Source organism: Trachemys scripta, chromosome 1, assembly GCF_013100865.1.
Source record: "Trachemys scripta elegans isolate TJP31775 chromosome 1, CAS_Tse_1.0, whole genome shotgun sequence".
Taxonomy (NCBI): domain Eukaryota; kingdom Metazoa; phylum Chordata; order Testudines; family Emydidae; genus Trachemys; species Trachemys scripta.
Window position 1 is genome coordinate 316,514,016 of NC_048298.1, and position 19,284 is coordinate 316,533,299.

A 19,284-nucleotide genomic window follows, 5' to 3' on the forward strand; every position below is an offset into this window, starting at 1 on the left:
AAAGACCCCTGCCTTTGGAATTTTTTTTCCTAATAGTCTGCCAAACTGAGTTTGACAAGATTTAGGAAGGCTCATTAAATTGGTTGATTGACTTGGTTTTGAGTCTGCTTCTTCTAGGCTTTATTTTGTTTGGTTTGTTCTGATTTTGGTTGTTAATTTGAAATGGGGATTTTCTTAAAAATGAGTTTATGTCTGTAAAAAATGAGGGCAATAAAGCCTGAGTGGTAAAAATTGTGAAGATAAATTTGTTCATATTTGTAAAGAGCTTGTCAAATATATGCCCAGATTTTCAGAGGAGCTCTGTTCCCACTTTGGTACCTAAACAAATGGCCAGATTTTCAGGACTGCTCAGCTCCCATTTTTCCCTGAAAATCTGGCCACAAATGAGCTATAAAAAGATCTATGTAAATACCAAGTACAGCAATAGCTGATAAAAAGGCAACATTTGCTGACAGATACTACAGTTTTCCTATTCTAATTATAGTGAAAATCTGTGGGGGAACTTTTGGCAGATGCTACAATTTTAACTATGATCACTATATTATTATCTTCGTTAACATTTTCTTCACTGTTTGTAGGTTTTTAGTTTTTATGCCACCTTCTGTTTATATATGTAATTTGAGTATGTTTTTCCCCCAATTATTATTATTATTAAGGCTGAAATATGATAAATGCTACAAAAAAACAAAACAAAACTAAGAAATACATTTTGAAACAAACGTTAAATGTTGTTACATTTTGTTTTATCGTGTTCTTGTTGGTCATTTCTTATTGTCTCCTAATCTAAGAAATAGAAACAAATAGGGGAAACAGAACGGATGAGGCTGATGGCTTAAGGGTGGCTATAATTTCACAGAAGACAATCATTAAGTTAGAAGGGATACTCTATATTGGATCCTGAAAGAGGGAAGAACATCAGTAAACATTTCTGAGAAATGCTAGATGTTTCCAGCTATGGGAGAGGAGTTGAGTTAGCACTTTTTCTAGACTGAAGTTTAGAAAGGTGATCCTGAGGCAGACATAAGGGAGTGACCATAATGATGAAGATTAATGAATATGAATGCATGAAGTGGGCCTCATTTCTGCTTCATGATCTGTGCAGGCAGACTGCTGCCAAACAACTACAGTGGGGCATCACACAGGCTCAGCCCATTTGTATCACTGTGCAGGATTAAGTTTTGCCTAAAGATGGTCAAGAACATCAGCTACAGCATGGGTGACAAATCAGAGCAGAATCAGTGTTTTACTAATACTCTACTCCTTTATTTTATATCCAGTCAGTGCCCCTAAAGCTTTGATTCCTGACTTGTAGAAAATACAGAGAAATCATCCTGAAATCCCTCTAGGAAGCCGGGTGTGAACAGAATTCACTGTTTTGATTAGTATGCCTACATTTTTTGGATAATTCCACAAATCCTCCAAGAAACTCCTTATAAAAACAATCACATATTATTTCCACTTAAGCAAGAACACACTTTGCTGCTGCTAGCAACCCCTCTCAAGGCATAGAACCATTATTCTAAGATCTTTTTATAGGTTTTGATTTTTTTTTTTCAAAACGTAAAACCAAATAAAAAAGTCTATCATATGGAGCTCTAAAATATTCATTAAAAAAACCCACATGTACTGGCCTCTAACATAGTTATTGATCACAAAATGTTCAGAAAATAAAACTCTGTAGGGACACCACCATTTCTAACTGGACTCTTTTCCTGTTGTAAAGTGCTGAGAAGTTGATAGTACACATTGGAACAGCTCCTAATAAAACATCATAGAAGTGATGTGCAGAAGAAAAACATCAAGTCTGAAACTCTCATCAGCATAGCACTAGCATTCAAGTGTCCTACTGGACATTCATTCTCAGAAATTAGGATCTCAGTATGGCCAGCCTGGCAGCTTTCAATGTACTGTTTTGTGTTGTAAACTCTAAGAAATAGCTGAAATGATCTAAGCTGTTCTGAAACAGACAGAAAGTATAACATGCAAGCTGTTAGTAGGAGCATATGGATGGAGCAGAACAGTGGGAAATTATGCAATGCATTCAGAGGAATCAAAATCTATGTTTCAGGCTGGATACAGAAAGACAATATCCAGAAGAACCATTTTAGCAAAGTCACCAAGACAATCATCTCAGTTGCCTCAATGCTGGCTCACAGGGAGTATTGCTAATATGTACGTTGTTACCCTGCCTTGCATTAACCACTTATAATAACTGCTTCAATGACTAACCTACCCAGGTAACTTTCCATTTGTTGATTCTGTTCAACTGGACTAGACTCCCACCTCATTTTTCCATATTGCTAGCATATTTGCCCCGTCTGATACATTATCTTTCATATATGGAAAAAGAAAAGTGGACCTTATATTGTCACATACAGCACCATGCTTTTTACCTCCAACTTCACCCAAGAGCTCTTTACCTTTTATTGAAAACCCCTCATCCAAGTAAATTTGAACCCGTTCCAATACTATCAAAATTTACTTTGCAGATCAATATTTCCTGGAGTACAAAACTAGATATTTTCTGAAATCCACATAAACCATACCCACTGATTCCCCGATAGACTACCATGTCAGCAACTTATACAGAGAACTCAAGCAAATTTGCCACTCATTACCTTCCTTTAGCAAATTAAGCTGGACAGTCCTCTACCAAGTTGCATATTTCTTAAAGTTACCTAGCCCTATTCTTTTCCCTCTGTGATGCTTCGCTTATCTTTCTAGCGGTTGATTTTCTTATTGTTCCTATTATCTTATCTTAAATATTGGGCTATCTTTGCCAAAAGCCATCCTACTTTCTTAGCAACATTCTAGCAAATTTCCTATCAAGTTCTGGGATATTATTTGGCCAGCCTGGCTCTCCACATTTCTAATATTCTTACTGCATCTGCTCTTATTTATCAAGCCACATTGGCATCTCCCGTCAGGAAATTTTACCCGGGCAAGAAAAGGTGACCTTCAAGCTCCTCATAATAAACAACAAGACCAAACTGTTCATTCTGGTTCTCCTGCTCATCTGTAGCCATCTTCCCACCTGTATCTTAGCTCTGTTGAGTCTTGCAAGGGCATTTGCACTATAAGGAATGGAAGAACTGAATGTTGTTGATTACTGGATTCTCTCTAATTTTACTTGAAGAGCTTTAGGTTTCTTTAAAAATTGTTTCCATTCCTTATTCTTTCTTCCTGATTTTACTCCTTCTCCTTTCTTATACTGTAGACTTCCAATATCTTGTCCTCTTCACTACCATTTGTTAATTCATCTACTTTGTTAAACCTAAACTGGCACACACAGCCTTTCTACATGAAATCATTTTTCTCTGAGTACCCTCTGATCATTGTCAATCTTCTCCTTCACATGGAGTACTTCATTCAATTTTAGTAAACAAGCCCCTTTCTAGATGCAGAATAGACACTGAAAGTTTGTTCACTTGTTTTCAGATGAATGCCATGCTGGGGGGGGTGGGGGACGACCACTAGTAAAAAATGTGTATGAGATATTTACAAATTCCTAGAGACATTTTGGGTAATACTGTAAAATAGCCTAATTATTGCTAATTCCTTTGGTATTCACTGTAATAAAATAATAATAATAATGAAATCATTTAGCATTAATATGGATTTTCATAAGTACTTCTGGGTGAGTTCTACTATAATTCAGCAATAATTAATTGCATGCATCATTAATTTTAAAATGTCACCCACATTTTTAATTGTATGGCGTTCACCTCAGCTTTTGGGACTCAGTGAACAGAGAATTTGTTTGTAGAGATGCTCCCTCAAGATCTGTTCCAAAGTCTATTGAAGTCAATGAGGTGATGCCAGTGAATTTAAAAGGGCTTGAGATCAGGTCCTTATTTTAATAAACTAACTAAGTGTGGAAGGTATTCAGCAGTAATTTTTTAAAAAAGTAAACAAACATAACTAAGAAAGTTATGGCAAATTTCTGAAAGTTTGCCAAGACTAGACAACTTTGCTTTTATGTGGCCACATTAAATCATATCAGAACAGGTTTTTAGGCAGTTTCTGTGATCAGAAGGAATACAAGTGAAACTCTGAATAAATATAACAGGCCTAATGGATGCTGATTCTTTCTGAGATAAAAATCTTAGAAACACAATACCCTACTGCATGTTACAGGAATAATTCTCAGTTCATTCTCATGCCTGCTCATAAACGTTTTACAAGATCCTCTTATCAAGAGAGAAAGAATTGGTGCATCTTTTTGTAATCCTCTCTGCTTTTTTAAGGCTGACAATAGTTGGAACAGGTTTCAGGCACAGCAACTACCTAATTTAGAGAGTATTGTTTAATCTCCAAGCCAAGTATCATTCTGAACTTCCCCACCAATCAACTTGCTGCTGATTTTCAGTGGGACAATAAGCTGTCAGATCAACACACTGTGTTACCCTCTGGTTCATCAACTATAAGACCTCCCCAACGGCAGGAATTGGCACATGTAGGCTGCTTCTAGAATATTTACTGGCTCTGTCCATCTGACCTCTCTCTTCAACAACTAATCCTCAGCAGTAGTTTGCCGTGCAGCTGAACGATGGGGAGGCATGCTGCAGATCACGATTATGCCTGCTCCAACTTTTTGGTTCGGAATGGATTCTGATCATTTTAATACTCTTCGCCCAAAGAGACGCTCCGCCCCGAAACATCGCAACCCGGCAACATTCGCGCAATACCCGGGTGGGGGTTTCCACCTGCCTGGGAAGTGGCACCGAGGGCTAGGAAAACAAATAACTTGAACACACTCAGAAGTGGAATCAGGGGCTGGCTAGAGCGACGGTATTGGCCACTTACCGCTGCTGGGGAAGAACCTCTCTCTGCCCCCGGCTCTCAGTCTCCCATCCTCCAGGCAGCCCCTGCTCCCTCCTTGTGGGGCTCAGCCCGGGGGGCGCAGCGAATCGCGGAGTTCTTGTCCAACAATCCACCTCCGGCTCGCCCTGCCTCCGCGGCGCTCAGGGCTGGAGAAGCGATACAGGTACGGGCATCCTTGCCAAGCCTTTTGCCTCCCCAGCCCAGCACTTTGCTGCTGGGGCTCCGGCCGTCTCTGCTTGCCCCTGCTCTCGGCGTGGTTATATTGGGAGAGCGGGGAAGCACCTCCTCTGGCTGGTGTTTTGCTGTGCAGCAATTTCTCCTCCAATGTGTTCGCTCTTCCCCCTCGCTCTCCGCCTCTGACTGGCTGGGTCCTCCCGGCGAGCTGGGTGTAGGAGAGCGTGTGTGTCTCTCTCACCCCCACCCCCCAGCGCCTCCTCACTGCCTCTTGCTGAAGAGGGTCATTTAGCATGTCCCTGGGTGTAAGGCTCCCTTTGCCCGGGGAAGGGGGTTTTAAAAATACATTGCACTCAGCAGGGATGGGGTTGGCTTCCTCGCTCCTGAGCGCGCAGGGCTTCTTCCTCCCCTCCCTCCTCCTCTTTGCCTCTGAATTTGAATTTACATGTAATAGGTTTATTTTGCTGGCGGCTGGCTTCTGCAAAGTGTTGGCTGGCCCCGCATCTTGTTGCGCCTTCTCTTCCCTGGCGGTAGCAGAACTAATCGGAGCCCCCGGACAAACTGATCGGCTGGGGTGGCTTTTATCAGAACACTTCCACCCACACCCACACCCCCACCCACACCCTTAATTTTTGTTAATTGGGTGTGTGTGGTTGTGTTTTCATGGTGATGGCTCTAGTCTCTCTCCTGGTTCCTTGAGCCCCTGGCATGTAACGTGCAGGGTCCAAGTCCGGTAGAGAAGGTGTTCCTCACAACAGTCCTCCTCCCCCAGCCAAAGAGAGTGTAGGTTAAGCCATAAGACACCAGCCTCTTCGTGAATTTTTACATCACCGTGGCTGTAATTGGAAAAATAACACAGGCAGTAAATTTATAGGCTGGCAGCTTTAGTGCCATTGTTCTGGCAGTCCTCCCTATCCCTTCCCTCTCTCTGATTCATTCTCTAATTCCCTTGATTCATCTGATTTTAATTGAATAATAGTTAAATAAATTATGGTCCCTCTCTTACCCCATTTATTTCTTCATGTGGGTCTCTTTTGTGTCTGTGTTTAACTGCAACGTGATCCTCTTTAATGCTTTACATTAATATGTGAAACTGCAGGACTCTCACTCAAGTCCAACTCTCCACCCCCTTTATAATACACAGGTGACTCAAATCAGTCTAGCTCCAGCAGCACAGCACTTATTCTTCTGGCTCCTTTATTCTCTGCTTGGTGGTCTGACCGGCTCCTAATTGGCACACACAGTCACATGCAGCATAGCTTATAGCTCGATGTCTTCCAACGCCGGGACTGTAGGCTTTATTTTACAGCCTTTCTGTTAATTAAAATTAGCCTTTCTTATGTTCCTCTGCTTCTTCTCACTCATCCATATATGTAGTGTATACTCCCACTCTGTGCTTTTAATGGTTAGCCTTAGGAAGTAGGCTGATTTTAATCCCTTTTTTTTTCCTGTGGAAGATACAACGTTCTGCTTTAACATTTAATGCTTCCTTGCCCTTCTATACTTTTTATTTCGTTTTCGCCTTTTGTTAGTAATTAGGTTTTTTTTTCTTCCTTATGTATTAACTGAATGATGGTTGTCTAACTCTGAGCTTTTCCTCTGCTTCAGTGACTCCACTTCAGTGATGAATACTCTCTCAAGCTGGGGTTGGTGTACAAAAAAACATTCTACACAACTTTTTTTTAAATTTTTATTATTTTGGGACCTAGGCATCTTCTGTGCAATGGTAAAGCCATCATCCGTATTTGTTTTAGATTTGTATAGTGCTAGTCTTAAATCAGACCTAGTAATATGATTTTCTTATGGATTTAATATTTTTATATTGATCCCGCTATCAAGATCAGACATCACTGGTGAGTGTCACACATTTTTATACACTTTTGTGTATTGTATATTGCATAAAACTTTGACAGAGGATCTGCAACTCAACATCACTGTTGAATTAATTCTGTACAGAAATATCTGTGAAGATTTTCTTAGCTAAACTCCCATACGTTGACATTTAAAAAATCTTAAATGTGCTAATTCTTCCTGATCTTCCATAGCTACATTAACTATCCTTGAGAAAAAAGTATGAATGAACTTATAATTTAGAGACATTTTTCTCGGCATTTACTTTCTTACAAACCCAGTATAACATTGTCTCTCATAACTGTGGCTGGCTATCTAGAACTATTTCTATGGGCAAGTGATATTGCAATTTGACAAATCAAAACTTCTTTTCATTGACTCAATTCACAGAACATTATCATCTGGTCATTATTTCCAGTGTTACTAGGTTACAAGCCAGCATTTAATCAGGAGCCAGAAATAGTGACTGCATTAATTCTGATCTTATGAATAACACATGAGACTCCATTTCTCAATATTTCCAGTGTCAATGTTAAAACCAGAAATATTTTTACTAATTTTAACATACTGTAGTTATTTACTACAGTGTAGAATTATTTATAAAGATTTGACTTTTAGTGCTTTAAAAAAATAAGATGTGTTTAAAAATATACTAAGACTTTTTCAAAAACTGATAATGGAGGGGTTTCCTGATCTTTATCCACCCTTGTGAAGTTTACAGATCAGATCTTTTAGCAGGTGCTTTAAACCACATGTGTTATAGTGACTAGAGTGCATTATTTTTGCTTTTAAATCCCCCCCCTTTTTTTACTTAGTTTCCTTCTAAGAACACATCATTCTCCATTTGTTTTAAACATCTATTTTACTCCCATCTTTTTACACTTATGCTAAAATGTACACTAGCAATATTTCAAGAGCCTTATTTATGGGGACACATTTATACTTATTTTGGTGGTATAAGCAATATAGATACTATTCTGGGAATACCAGTTTCTTCTTCGTTGCAGAGTGAAGGAGCACACTTCTTGTAAGACATTCTGTTAAGAAGTTCACATGTTTGTCTCCACTTTCCCAAGGTCAGAACCCTTCTAAGATTTTGTATCCTCAACATGCTTTACAGTTTTATGTCACATAAATTCAATGCTAAATATTTTTGTGGCGAATTGAGTCAGTGTCTTGATATTATTTATTATTGCAGACCTAACTTCAACTTAGCTGTCAATTTGCTTATCTGATCTAGTTGTCTAAGCATCTTTGTGTAAGTGTCTTAATCTCTTTATCTCAGTGTCCCCAGTGGGCAAGCAGACAGATGCAGCACATCTGCAGAGTCTTATTTGTCTTGCAGAGCTTTCTCTTTCATTTCTTCCCTCCTCTTCTTTTTCAGCTGAACCAAATACCTTCCTGTTCCTCTAATCCAGCCCAACAGAGGATTGGCCTTAGAAATAGCACTATCCCAGGGATCTGTTGCTATCATTTTATGGTAGAATTAGTGTCTTCTGATTATGGTGCTATTCTTCAACTGTTTCCAGAGAGGAACTAAAGAAAGAGAGTGAACTTAAAAAAGACCATCCCACCCATGGTCAACAACAAAACTTTCATCAACAAACCTACATATGCAGTCACATACAATGCTCACTATTACTAACTAACCAGTTTACCCCTCTATTTAGAGCAGGCGGTCTTTGTAGAAATTGCTTTGCAGTGTTCAGCAAATGTCAACTTTTCGATGACTTGGGCTATATTTATTCCAAACATAGAAGATGACTCCAGTATCTTAGATACCACTGTGTGGTAAGTGGTAACATTTAAATGGCAACCTTGTGCACTGACTTCTCTAGGATTTCTGTGTAGGCTTTTCCAGTTCCTCCAATCTATATAACAGCAAGGTTTATAAGACACTTTTACGGGGGAATAAGACACAGCCCACATCAGCTTGAGAACAGATAGTTCTTCAAGCTCTCTGCAAATGGCAGAAGATTCAGAACCTACCATGAGGTATCTTAGCTGTAGTTGCTAGTTACTGAACTGGAGATTGTATGTAAAATAAATAGACTCCCAGCCAGGCTTTAGAAACAGATGCACTTCCCCTCCATTGAGCACTGAAATACACATATCCAAGCTGCCATCACTCAACCAAGTGAGGGAAAGTGAGTAAATTCTGTCAGTCAGCTGATTGCTTGGGTACAGGTGCCCGTTGCAACCTGGCTTAGAAACAGAGAGGGCTGGACACTCTAAAACTATTTGAAGACCAACTGCAGAGGTGGTCTGCAGTGTATGAACCAAAACTGAGAATTAGGTAGGCATAGGCTGGCAATGTCACACCGTTCAGTTGTGAACAGGAGTGGACAGTGTGACTTTGGCAATGCAAAAATCAGCACTGCTTGGACAGCACCGGAGAATAACAAATTCTAATTATTTCTTTACTCTCAAACCAAACCCCCTTTCCCCTGCCTGCCCAATAAGTGTCAGGCCTCTGTGGAGCCACACAAAGCCAGTCAAAGAGTTCCTACAAACAGGCCTGGAGACTGACAGTCAGAGGAGGTGGGACAAGATGAGCATCAAAGGGCTCTCTTTTGGCTTTGCCACAAGCCCTGTGAATGGGCAGCATGTAACCAGGTTGGCTCAGGAGAAGACTGGAAATCAGGTTGTAACTTGGAGACTCTTGCTGAACCTCTTGTGTTCTCCTTGCTCTGGAAGATGTACCCAGCGCCAGCCCTGTACCTTGTGCAGCTTATGTCTCATGGTGTGCCAGTGCGGCGTGCTGCGGCGTGTGAAGCCATAGCATCACTCCTTCCTTCCAACTGACTCTCCACCTATATGCATGAGAGAGTCGATATAGTAGCCCCTGTGGATACTGCTGTCCCCTCAGCAAGCACAGGAGAGTAGGAAGAAGCCAGCGCCCAAGACTTTCAAAGGTGGGTGCCTAAATTGAGGTATTTAAATACAGGCTGGGGGTCCTGGTTTTCAAAGGTGGTGTGCACCTGCCGATCTGATTATTTCAGCAGGTGTGTAGTTTTTCTGAAAAACAGGCCACCTATATTTAAGTGTTAAATATAGATTTAGGGTTTGAAAATGTTGATCAATGTGCCAACACTCTGGACTGGGGCATCAAAATCTATGTTGCAAAATATTGAGAGATGTAATTATGCCACCCAAAGATAAGTAATGTTGCAGCAAAGTCAAGAATTTTCCTGTGTCCTGTTAATGTAACAGCAAATGAGGCATATCAGGGCAGAATTCCCTTGGCCCTCACTGTGCAGTACGGCTGCTTTTCCTGCTGGAATTCAACACAAACTTGTTAACATATAAGGCTTGTTGGAAACATCCTTGTAAAAAAAAATTCTCTTAGGAGTGTAATACTGCTGGTGAATATACTAATACTGAATCAAGCTTTTTATTAGCACTGAAATAATGAACCTCGAGCCCTACCATGTGATCTCCTCCGATGTAGCTTCTTAAAGGGAAAAAAAATCAGCATTTTGTTAACAAGACAAGCAAATTATGACATCACTCCTGAATGTACATAATGATCTCTAGTTTCAGAAGACTAAAAATATTGACCTAGATGAGGAACACAACGGAGACTGACAGCAACCCCTAATCCATGCAAGGTGTCAAACTCCATCACACCAACAAAAAAGGGGAGGATTTTGGAGTATGACTGGATAAACAAGCTAATAAACTGAAGATAAAAGGCTTTAGAGTCTAGAAGAGACATGGGTGATGCCACTAGGTCATTTGTTAGTGTGTATAAGTGAATTGGTGAAAGCTTTTTTGATGCAATTCTGGAACGGAAGGAGAATTCTCTAACAATTGACCTCCATGATCTTAATAAAATCCTATTTTTTTTCTTTAGAGTCTTCAGGGAAGGTAGGGAGGGGGAGGAGTCACAATTCTGCTCTATTGATCCCCTCAGTGATCTCTTTTACTGTGATAGAAATCAGAATTCAATTCAAAGTGCCTGAATTGAATTGGATGTAGCACCAGCAATTAAAATAGCAAATCAACATTTCAGGGCTTACCTACCAGCCCCTAGGGATTACATTCAGCATTTGACTTTTCCCTTTGATATTTTACCCTTTCTATTGTATATTGCTAGGAATGGTGAACTTGCAACTGCTTAAATGGCAACAAAGAACTGGAATGAAGAATCATCTTCAGAGCAGGCAGTTGCAGGGGCAGTCAGGCTGCTTAATTCATTAGAGTTACCATGCTTAGCAAAATAAAAACCAATCCATTTGATAAAGCAAAACAGATTCTAGGTATTTAAAGATGTCATTGATCTAATATAATACTAAATATTATTGACAAAGGGTTGACAATAGCAAGTACAAATGAGGGTACCGTACGCTATTCAATTGTTTTCTGTTATGTAGTAAAATTCTATTATCTAGTAGCTGATGTAAAGCTCTCGTGCATTCAGAAAAATAAATATTAAAAGCCTAAAGGTAAAACATGTACTTAAACTAAGGTCAGAACGTTTAATTTAAATATTTATTTATTTATTTTAGGGTTACCCAAAGAACATTAATTCTAGCACTTATTTCACAGGTGTCCTACCAAAGCTGAAATAAAATGTGTCTAAAATTATAATGGAATATATACTGACTTCATTAACTTAACAGCTGCACCAGTAACCGATACCAATGAACATAACCTACTTTGTTAGTATCTTGATAACATCTGCAACAACCAAAACTATTGGGATTTAAAGCAAAAGATGTCTGACTCTAGTGCTGTGATCACAGCTACCACAATATGCTTACGCATGCTACTAAAGTGAATTGATCTATTTCAAGGGAACTCCAGGGGTTGCCTGCTGCAAGATAATTTATTAACACCAATGAATCTGCCACAAAGTCAGGAACGGAAATGCTTACTATAATCATGACTAAAAATTCTGATCATTCAACTTCCTAGTTGGGGTGTGTGGAAAAAGTATTCATGGTTTTCAAAGATGTTAAGTATTTGAGGGCACTTCATCTGGGACTACCAAAATTTCTCATCCCCATCGAGGTTTTCCCCTCCTCTATGCCAAGGTAAATACCTTTTAGTATCTGTAGATGTGAGCCAGCATCTTCATCCCTTCCCACTCTGAGCTTTGTGCAGCAGAACATGTGAGGTTATTCATTTTGGAACCCCTAGATATGAACACATGCATGTGTTTTTTAGAATGAGTCGGAAGAGTCCACTAAAAGAATTCTTTTGCCTAGATCCTGTTTAGATATGCCACAAGATAGTGACTTTCTCCATTCTCAAGTTTTCCACAATACAAAATGGCAGAAATCTCCCAGGTACTTCTCTCTTGAGATTGTACTATCAAATATGAATCTTAGCCCTGATTCACACTCATGTCCAGGTCCTGTAGTTCAGCCAAAATTTAATCTAGATCTGAACATTGCCTCCTCAGCCCATTTTGAATCTACATTTTTAGTGTTTTGAGTAAATCATAGCAGTCAACTTTTTCCCCCTTAGTGGCACAACATAATTATTTTAATATTAGAGGGGTCCAACACAGAAAACAAACATGTATGTGATCGTGTAATTAGAGACTGTATCATAGTGCACAGGGCAGCCAAACTGAGATTGCACAGACAACCTTGAATCTGGCATTTCTGGTGATTTGAGTGCTTGGCTTTGCAAGCTTCTTTTGACACGATTTTGTGTGTAATTTCCTAGGATTGAAAAACAGCAAACTTAATGGAATATGTTTTTTTTTGTCTTATTTTATTTTTTTAGGTAGCATCATACTGACTCCAATAAGAGTCATCATCAAGGTTGGGACCTTTAGCTCTATAATACAAATGTCTGCCACTTGAGCTAATGGAGTAACAGAGTACAGTAGGTATCAGTGACTGGGACATGGGCAGTCATGCCTAGTGGTCAGAGCAGGAATCAGTAGCCTAGAAACAGAGCCAGAGGCCAGAACCAGGGTCAGAGACCGGTTACCTGGAGTGAGGCAAGGCAGGAGTAGAGCTGGAAACAAGCAGGTACTATTACAGCCATGGGCAAATACTTTGAGCAGTCACTGAACTGCTGCTGCTGAGCAGGGCCGGCTCTAGGCATCAGCAAACCAAGCACATTTTTAGGGGCAGCATTCCGGCCTTTTTTTTTTTTTTTTTTTTTGCTTTTTTGCTTCCGGCGGCAAAAGACTAGAGCTGGCCCTGGCAGCACCCTGGGGCCGCTGCAGTTTGCGCCTTGGGGGAGCAGTGCAGCACCTTGTGGCTGGGCCGGGCAGGCTCCGAGCGGGAGAACTCGGGCTGGGGATCGCCCCGCGGGGCACACGGAGCCGCCTGCAGGTGCCGCAGGGCGGCCGCCCCCCAGCACCGCAGCCAGGGCTGGGCAAAGCGGCCTGAGCTGCCCAGGGACTGCAGCAGGGCAGCCAGAAGCAGCAGCAGCAGTGGCGCCATAGAGGGCGGGGCGCTGCCGTGCGGGGCCCATGTCCCACTCTCCGGGGCTCCGCTTCCTCTGGGGCTACCCTGCCCCGGCTCCGCAGCCCTCTGCCGGGCGGTCCCCCGACTCTGCCCTCTTGGGTCCCGGCTGGTCCTGGAGGTGGGAGCCCTGGCTGGAGGGACCCTGGGCTGAGGCGCGGCCTGGGAGCCCCACTGCTTACCCCGACCCTGACAGTGCTGGATCGGTTGGAGGCAAGGGGGGAGTGGGCAGAGTCAGCACTGGTGTGGGGGAGCCCAGGGCTGGGGTGGCAGGAGGTGCAGGTGGTGGGGGGGTGGGAGAGAGCCTAGCGCTGGGGTGGCAGGGGGTGCGGGTGGGGGAGTGGGAGAGAGCCCAGATCTGGGATGGTAGGGGGTGTAGGTGGGAGAGGGCACTGGTGGGGGAGTGAGAGCCCAGGGCTGGGGTGGAGGGCAGCCAAAAATGTTTTTGCTTGGGGCAGCAAAAAACCTAGAGCCGGCCCTACTGCTGAGTTAAAAGCGAGTTTACTGACCCTTCCAAACAATCTGGTGTGTAGCAATCAGGCAGTCTACTACAAGCCAGCTGCACTCATTAAGAAGCCCTACAAGCCCTGATTCCCTACAGTAGGTTGTCATTCTCCATATGGACCAATACCAGATGCTTTTTGCCGGGGGGTTTACAGATATTTGCTGACAAGAAAGGAATGGTGAGACTGAGGAATCTTGGATTCCATTTCAAGTTCTGGAAGGGAGTGTACTCTAATGGTTAAAGACCCTTTGACCCCGTTCCTCCAAATTTGACCCCTTCTGCCTCCTTCCCTCCAGTCTGTCCTTGGTCCAGTCTGAGTCCTGTCTCTTCCCCAACTCCCGCCAGCTACTTGTCCTAGTCCCAGTCTTTGTACAGTCACTCAGTCTCCATCCCACGTCTCCTCATCTGCATCTCACTCTCCAACCATGTGCTTTTCATCTTAGTTCTCTGCCACCCCCAGCTCTACCTCTGATCTCAGCCTCCCTCCTCACCTTCCAGTTCTGAGTCCCCAATTGTCCCTGTTTCCCCTTTGCCTAACCAATCCCTCTCTCCTCTCCCTGCTCCCAATTTCCTCCCCCACCCCTAGGCTCTTTTTCCCAGACTGCTTCTTCCCCTACCCCTTGCCTCTCCACTGGCTCCCTAGACACCTTCTGGGAACAGTGGGTGCTGTCCGAGGTTCTCTGCTTGGTGTCCTCCTCTAGTTCCCTGCTTATGATCCTGTGACCTTCACTCCTGTCCCTGTTTTCTCATTTATTGACCCCTGAATTTACTTGAGCTCTGGATTCAGTAACTCCTCTCCTTAGGCTGGATTCAGTAACTCCTCTCCTCAACCACCTCTTCCCTCTGAAATTTCTCCTCCTTCTTCTCTATGCTGCCTGGGCAGTAGCAGGGCAATTCACAGTGAGTACAAGAGAGTCTCCCTGCTCTCAGTTCCAGTGCCTGGCACCAGAGGGCCTGCAGTAGCTAGCACTACCAATTGCAAGGAAAGTCATAATGAGCCCCTGTAACCTAAGCTGGAACATGCTCCGTTGCTCGGTGACGATGATGCATATACATGCAGCACACAGGAGCTGTGAGGGGATAGAGGCGCATGTGTGGTGCAGACAGAAACTTTGAAGAATCTAGCTGTCGAACTCTAACAAATCTCTATTGAGCATGTGTGAACTGAAAATTTTCAGAGGCTTATAATATGGTCAAATGTTGATTTTTTTTTTTTTTCTCCTGCCTCCCACTACAATGACACAAGGCACATCCCCGACACAAATGCTACCTGTTGCCAAATTTCAGGCCCTTTCTCCAAAGCGTGGAGGCCCTAGAGCTTCTCAACAAAACAGTTGAACGTTTTTTTTTAACATGACATGGGAAAAGTATATGGTTCCCTATTCTTGTTCTCAGAAACAGCTGAAACTTTCCAAAACAAACTCGGGCTGATATAGACAACCACATGGAAAATTTCAGTCCAAACAACTGAAGTTTGGAAAAGATATAAGTAATTTACAGCAGGGTTTTATAATGGGGAAGTGTCTTGCAAATGAATTATAGATGGCATCCCGAGCTCCACCAATAATGAAATCCTAGCATTTTCAATAATCTAAGCTGCAGTTAGTAACAAAAGTATGGATTTTTAAAAACAATTTTAACCAGTGTCCTTTCAAATGGATATTGTAAAGGCGATTAGGGCTAAAAAATGGCTTACTTTGATATTGTCCTCTACTAGAGTTTATTGAAGGATCTCAACCATAACTTTTTTTTTTTTTAATAGTTCCATTTGATACTGAGCTGCTTGTAGATGATTGTGGGAAAGGATTGTATTTAATCTGTGCTGGCCTGAAGAGCAGAATCTTTCCTTTTGAATGCTGATCTTGTTACAATCTATGTTTTGCTCGTTTTAAGATTAGACTATTGTCGTATAGTCCATGAAGTGCTATACATGGAAGGTATGTCTACACTGCAGTCAGGGCCAGCTCCAGCTTTTCTGCCACACCAAGCAGTCCAAAAAAAAAAAAAGAAAAAAGTCGAACGGCGGCACTTCAGCAGCAGCTCAACCGTGCTGCTTCTTCTGCGGCAGTTTGGCGGTGGGTCCTCCCTCTCTTCCTCCTTGGCGGCAATTTGATGGCAGCTCAAAAAGGAAGAGAGGGAATGAGGGACTCGCCGCCGAATTTCCGCCGAACACCCGGACGTGCCGCCCCGATACTGGACGGAGTTCCGTCCCTTTGAATTGGCCGCCCCAAGCACCTGCTTGCTAAGCTGGTGCCTCGAGCTGGCCCTGACTGCAGTTAAACACCCGTGGCTGGTCCATGTCAGCTGACTTGGGCTCACAGGACTCCGGCTATGGGGTTGTAAAACTGTGATGTGGATGTTTGGGCTCAGGCTGGAGCCTGAGCTCGGGGACCCTGCAAGGGGAGAGGGTCCCACCGTCCAAGCTCCACCCCGAGCCTGAATGTCTACACTGTAATTTTATAGCCCTGCAGCCTGAGTCCCACGAGCCTGAGTCAGCTGACCCAGGCCAGCCACGGGTGTTTAACTGCAGTGTAGACGTACCCTGAGTCCATTTGGAAACTGAAGCTAGTGAAGGTTATGGCTCACTTATTAAGTGATGAGTCACACAGAGAGCATATAATACACACCAGGTCTTCTGGCACTTGCATTAGTGGCTTGTGAATTCTGGAGTGGAGTTTAAGGTGTTGGTGTTGACATATACAGCTCTTAATGGTCAAAGATCGAGCTGCTATAGAAACTCCTTCTCCATTCTTATTTATCATTTGTGTTGCAGTAGCACCAAGGAGCTCCTATTTAAATCCAGTTCATCAAAACAGTTAAGTACTTTCCTGAATCTGGGACAATGCACAATGTTGCTGTGGTTAACAAAGATTGCTCAAATTGGCAAGCATTTTCCATGGGGAGGGGTCGTGTTAGAACTTGCTCTTCCTCGTCATCCAGAATCTGGATTTGTTACCCTTCCAGGCACATTGAATAGCCCATCTTTTATTAGGTGGATTTGGGGAAGAGGCAGATCAATGGGACTGGGATATGGTGGGTTTGTTGATAAATTATTGTGGTTGAAGGGTTATCTTTACTGAGGGGAACATTTTTATTGACATTTATATGAGCAATCCAATAAGTGTGTTGTGGAGTTTCAATTTGTGTTATGAATTGTTTGTTTAAATTAGTGTGAGGCACCCTAACCATAGGGAGAGCACCAGAAAAAAAAGATTTTAAACATAAATGGGCAGGTATTTACTGTACAATGTTTGTACCAGCACATGGTTAAGCTTTGGACAATTAAATGGTTCCAATTTTTAGTGAATTCAATGGATGAGAAAAGTAAGACATTTTTTGGCGGATGTACACTATAACCAAGCATTGTTCAATGAAATTTAGCAGTACATATAATATTATTTTCAGATGTATGAATAAAAGAATTTAAAAGCAGCAGAGATATGTAAGTATTAAAGTTGTCTACTCTGTATTCACAGTAAAAATGTTTTGTGCTTCCTGCAAAGCTTTTATTTTCTTAGGGAAAGCCTGCATCCTGATTGAATAATAAACTCAGAAATAGCTTTTTCAAAGCATTCTGGTCTATTGTCTCCATAAAGCATTCAACACACTGATAGGCTAATTCTGCTTCTATTAGATACATAATATATGTTACAATGCCTAATTATGTTTTTTTACTGTACTTGATAGATTTTAACATTAACTTTGTCATTATTGTATGAAAAATGAACGTATCAATGCCAGTTTGCTGCTCCATATTTTCTTCCTGTCAGTGACTTCCATGTCAAGTGTACAATTCTAAAGGAAATGTTAACTGCCACCATTGCAAGGTCAATCTGATATAGTTACCAAGTTTTATACTTTCTACCGGACACATCATCTTCTCCACCATCACCATTTCCATCAAGAACCATGTTTTAATGTGTATGTGTGAGAGAGAGAGGAGGGGTTCTTATGTATCCAATAACATGAATAAATCATAACATGCATGAAGGGTCATAGCTCCTGTGGCATGTCCACTATCAACAATATGTGAATGTAGAGAAGATATCCAAACCATGGAACATCTAGTGAACCAATGGCCTCTAAGACGCTGGAGTACAGCCTGATTCATTCCATGTCACCAGAAGCCATATAGTGGATGACAAATTTGGACATCAACCTTTAATGTTGCTTTCCAAGTTGCCATACAAAATAAGAAGGATGGATGGTGAGTGTGGCAGTACGATGCATATGATGGTTAACATATTTGCCTTGTTCATCCCAGGGGTTATATAGTGCATCAATATTATAATGTGGCTCCAATTGGAAACAAACTTCTGGTGGAACATAAGGAATTAGTCACACCTAACATCTTAATTTCTTTTTTTAATTACAGTGCTGAATCTAGTTTGATTATACTGTGAAATCTTTAATAATAAATGTTGTCTAGAGTATACATATTATCACTAATGGTTAAAGCTGTGAGATTTATTCTGAATATTCAAACTTGAAGTATGCAAAATACCTAAAACTTTTTATTTAAATTATTTTCTTGCAGAGGGAAGCATTTTAACATTCTGTGAAATCCTACAGGAGATCATGGAAGCTAGCCTTACAATATACACTACACAGCTATGGTTGATACAGATATGTGGGGCTTGACATGAATGTCACTGGAGTCAATGGAAGACTCCTGTTAACTTCAGTGGGCTATGAATCAGAGCCCTAATTACCTGCAAATTAGCTGGTAGGTTCTAGGAGTTCTGCAGAGCATTTATGCTTGGTAAATGGGGAAAGGGCTCTTTACTTCATTCTGTAGTGACCTCCATTTTTGAAGTAATCACTGAGAAAGGTGTATAGCTCTCCTGCCAGAGAATAAGTCACCACACCATGGAACTTGGAAGATAGCAGGAAGTAAGAAGAATTGAAGGATCCCAAAAGAATCTTCTCTCAAAGAGTCTACTCTTTGTTTCCTGCATGTTCTACAGTTTCCTTCAGAGGGATCTGGTGAACTAAACTGAAAGCTTTGTGTGATGTTGCACTCCATATGTTTTATGGAAATATGCTTATGAGTGTGAATATGATATAATTGGAATATGCTTTATGCAAAAGGTCTCTTGTAAGGTATCATAACAAAGGTTATAAACTACTGAATGTATTCCTCCTATTTGTATGCATGTATCATTCTTGTATCTGAAGCTAGAAATATGAAGTATAACTCTGAGGTCCTATTGTAATTATGCAAAGTGTGGGCCATTAATGGTGGTTTAGAATCTTGATGGCTCCCATTGACCAGGACAGTTGGTTGTAAATGGTTTATTTACCTGCAAACCTTCCTGTGTACGTGTGGGCCAACCCAGGAAGAATGAAGACTAGGGGTCTTACAGTGACATGTGACCATGTTACATGATACTGGGAATCCATCTTAATCTTTGTATTTTTCCATTGATGAGGCAGGGGTGGGGACAAGCACAGACAAAAGATTCCCGCCATGTGTCAAAGGTATAAAAGGGGGTGGAG

At 41.7% G+C, this 19,284-nt stretch overlaps 1 protein-coding gene across 3 annotated transcripts in view; it reads right to left on the bottom strand.

The window, feature by feature from the left end:
• CNTN5 (contactin 5) overlaps nt 1-5,261 on the bottom strand; it is a 987,313-nt gene extending 982,052 nt beyond the window's left edge. For 2 of the 3 annotated variants that reach the window (XM_034758906.1, XM_034758905.1), the window contains exon 1: nt 4,807-5,261. The gene's annotated coding sequence lies outside the window, so the exon portion shown is untranslated. The remainder of the gene's footprint in view (nt 1-4,806) is intronic. The other variant, XM_034758907.1, reaches the window with a different exon arrangement.
• Between the last annotated feature and the right edge of the window lie 14,023 nt (nt 5,262-19,284).